This window comes from Nicotiana attenuata, unplaced genomic scaffold, assembly GCF_001879085.1.
Source record: "Nicotiana attenuata strain UT unplaced genomic scaffold, NIATTr2, whole genome shotgun sequence".
In the NCBI taxonomy this organism is placed as follows: Eukaryota; Viridiplantae; Streptophyta; class Magnoliopsida; order Solanales; family Solanaceae; genus Nicotiana; species Nicotiana attenuata.
The window spans coordinates 38,854-43,058 of record NW_017674551.1 but is presented as its reverse complement, the minus strand read 5'-3'; the positions used below and the strand labels follow the sequence as shown (position 1 = coordinate 43,058).

General features: G+C 33.5%; 1 long non-coding RNA gene across 1 annotated transcript; it reads right to left on the bottom strand.

Annotated features, from left to right (window-relative positions):
• Positions 1–200: 200 nt before the first annotated feature.
• On the bottom strand, positions 201–3,967 carry LOC109218884. The gene is made up of 3 exons (XR_002066835.1): positions 3,724–3,967; positions 1,517–1,614; positions 201–447 (listed from the first exon to the last, which is right to left on the bottom strand). It is a non-coding gene; the product is annotated as an uncharacterized LOC109218884 (long non-coding RNA).
• Between the last annotated feature and the right edge of the window lie 238 nt (positions 3,968–4,205).

The following is a 4,205-nucleotide window of genomic DNA, read 5'->3' as shown; positions in this document are numbered from 1 at the left end:
TTATAAACTGTCCTGGTATAATAATACAGTTGATTTTTTAAGTCTATTGCAACGGTTTTCATGATATATTGCAACAATTATCAGTACCCTATTGCAACGGATACTATAACATATTGGAACAGTTATTAGGGGCTGCTCTTATTATTTGCTAGAACGGTTATATTCTCTATTGCAACAAATTATAATTTCTGATATTTATGGAAGCAAAATAAAAAATATTTTCCTATTCTATGAAATTGTTTACACCATATCCAACTAGCATTATCCATGTCAAAAATAAAATATGGATACACTGTTTGGTCAACTATTCAAAAGTCAAAATAGATGAGTTTGCATACAAAAAGTTCTAAACTGAAATATCCTTAAACATAATAATAGAAAGTCTAACAACGATCAACAACACTCAAGTAAGGTCTTCGTCACTGCTTTCATCGGCAATCGCTGCACCTACAAAAGACAATGAGAAATAATTAAACAAAATTTTTAAGATAATTGAGTTATAAAGTACTTAAAGTAGCTTCAAGCACAAATTCAGTTGATAAGCAATGCAAGAAACATGGAGTCTCAAATGATGATGCCTCCACTGTCTAATCTAGGATTAAAGCAACCACTTATTCAGATGCCTTTACTAGCAAGAATTGGCATGGGTGTCAATCTTGGCATGGCACGAGGAATGCTTAACAATATGACTGCTAATAATTGAATCACAAAGTAATTGAATGACCAATTTGATAACTCGAAAATTTTCAAATTCTCTAAATTCTTAAATTTTTCCGCAGAGATTCCTTTGTAAATATGACTATCGCAAAATTTTCGACCTGCTCAAAACATCATTTGTAAATACGATTATGCAGAACCTACTACGGCTGACAGCTACTGAACCAAAACAACATCGCCTAAACAATATTATGTCTGACAGCTATTGAACAAAAACAACAGCAGAATATGCTATTACGAAAAACAACATTATAACCAACAGCTGAACATACTACGGCTTAGGAACAAGCAAAGTCTCTCAACTTTCGCTTTCCCTCTTAATTTTCTTACTCGTTTATTTCTTAGCAAAAGAACAGTCCCACCTTTACTAGCCAACTCAAAATCTATGTAGCAATCACCTAACCAATATTCTCTAAACATATCCTTCTGGAAATCGTTAGTCACTCAATTACTTCACGATCTCATGTAACAGGAACGAATTCACAAACCCAATATTTATAAAAGAGAAGAGGAAAGCAAAGAGATAATGGTTTTGGTAACATAACATAAGGCCCTGCAAACCCAAAAAAAAAAAGACTCCCCATTAAGGATTTATACATGTTTAGAAGAACAGTGAATCAACTGTGTTCAAGGCAGTTGACAAATTCAACCACATCACCAACATATGATGACCACCAACATTCGGATATCTGTATGCACTTATGGATCAAGACCCTAATTTTTTTTATCAACTTTAGGGACTTTATTTCATGCAATATTAAATCAGTACTTTTTAATTTTAAATAAGCAATATTAATACCTGGAATGAGTTGGCCTTCTTTGTTGCTATCAGTAGATGGACGACGGATTGATTGCAAAGTTGGTTGCCAGCAGTCACCAAAACCGTCACATAAACAGCTACGTAAGGCAAATTTCACCAATAACAAACATTTTAACAAATAGTGGCTATTATATTTAGCAAGAACAATAAATTTTTTTAAGTTGATGACGTGCCACAATCTTATCCGTGTGTACCATAAAAAGTAATGCAAATACTTGAAAATTAAGATCAGCAGAAGAATGTTAGAGTTTCCAATATGAAACTGAAATAACTTAGCAATATGAACTGATTTCCAATAATCATAGGAAAGATAAGCAATGAAGAGTAGGTTCTCCTCTATGAACCAAAGTCCACCCAATATGTAAGCTAGATCTTGTCATTTGGACAGCAGCAGTGACAAGAATATATGCAACAATGAGAAAATAGCAGCAGTAGCGCAGAGAAAGAAGGAAAAAAAAACAGTAACGCAGAGGAAGGAGGAGGAGGAGGAGAGTTTCCAATATGAAACTGACACTCAAAGACTTGAGCCTTGACTTTCAATGCATATAACTCGAATATGCATTGAAATTGCTTATAGTGTCATTCACTGTTTGTAGTGTAAATTTAAAATGAAATATGTCAGTTCACTGTTAAATTGGAAAAGCAAAGACAATGTCCAGAATTCTTCACTCTACTATTAAGGAACTACACTAGATATTCTATGAGCATCTTGCCTTTTGGGTATAGTTTGAATACAAATTTTCTTTAACTCATTCATTTCATTTGTAATCAATTATATTGAATGAGTTAAAGAGGATTTCTATTCAAACCATACACAAAATTCAAAAAGTAAAATGCTTATAGAAAATCTGGTGACTATTCAAAATTATACCAAAATAAAATACAATAGCAAAAGCATTTATTAATAAAGAGCCCCTAGAGTATTGAAGTAGAGATGCTTTTGTTGCACATAATGTCAACTAAACAATTGGCTATCATATACTTACTACTGATGCTCTAAATCTTGATTTTATAAAATAAAATAAAAAACAGCTTAACAAACTGATGTCTAAATCTTGATAAAAAGAATTATGTACCTTACTACTTGATCAATCTAGTACCTGTTGTGAGAAGTACTATATTTCATATTTGTCTACTATATATATCAGTCTCTCAGAAAAGGAAACATAAAGCAAATAACTGAAGAAGAATACATTAAGACCACAACATTAAATCGAATGACTCAAATAGAAAAGGTAAGAAAAACCAGCAGATGTCAATAATTAAAACAAGGTATTATGCTAATGTCATTCTAAAACTAATGAACCATAACAAGTAGGACAAGGGGCTAAGATACAAACTTCAATCTTTAACAAGTACGTAACGCACATCATTCTCTCGGATGCTAATCAGTCTTTCAAAATAGATTTTCCACCACTTGAACGAAACAGATTTTTAGCATATCAAATCAACAAAAAACTAAAGAACAATAAACAACACAAAGACAGACCTCCATCGAGGTAGTGAACTGATTGATAGGTGCAGTCGGGACATTAGAGCGTGAATCTCAGGAACACTTTCAAAAATTATATTTCAAACTCTTCACATTCAGAATAGGTATTTCATGCTTTTTAACCAACAATTAGAAACCAAGGCATCAATTTATGTTTACAATTGGCTTATACAGCGACAAAGAGTCGGCAAGGCGATCGAAGAGAAAATATATCATAGTAATAGAGCCAAGCGACAAATAGCCGGTGAGGCAACGACAATAATAAAGAATGCTCTTTTTGAAGTAATAGAATGCGGGCAAGGTTACTAGTAAATGAATAACTAACAACTCCTACTAATTACTAGAGCTAAGCTATATTAGTAGGAGTCACTTTAATAAATTCTCTCCTGCTAGACGGCAACTAATTTCAGACTTGATTGAATTTTTCTCCAAAGATGAGTAAATACTGCCATGCTTGAAATGATACTTGAGATGCATATAACATCGAGCGATACATAATAACGAACAAGACAACGAGCGTCGAACATCGATAGTGAACATCGAACATGGGTTTCGAACACGAAATAAAAACCTACCAACAAAACCCCCAATTTTACAAACTAAAAATCACAAACAAATTTGAGCAAAACAACAATTTTTCAGCCAAAAAAAATACTGAAAGTAAGTAAAATAATTGGTTTATGAAGAATATTACCAGAGAAGAAAGCAGATCGAAAGAAGCAGCGAACAATTTCAGTGCTCAGCGAACAACCATACAAACATCGAACAGGTGAAAACACCAACAGCCTACATCGGAGATTGCGTTACATTAACCGGAGCAGGCCGTCATTCGCCGGAAACTCCCTTATTTCGCCTGAGCAGGCCGTCGTCGGATTTTTCAAGGCTGAAAATACAGAGAAATTTTGTGGGTTCAAACTTGGAGAAAGAGGCGTCTTATGTTTTTGTGGGTTTTGTATATTTTTTAAACTTAAAATATAACCTAAACAAAGTTATTAAAATGTTGGTGGGGTCATATGTTTTATATTTATTTTTTTAGTAAATATATAGGAGGGAAAGTAACGGGAAAAACATAAACCGTTCCACTATACTTTAATTTCACAAAACCGTTCCCACAAACTACCCTATTGTGTCGCCTTTACGAACCGTCTCCATAGCTAAGCTTATGGTGACGTTACT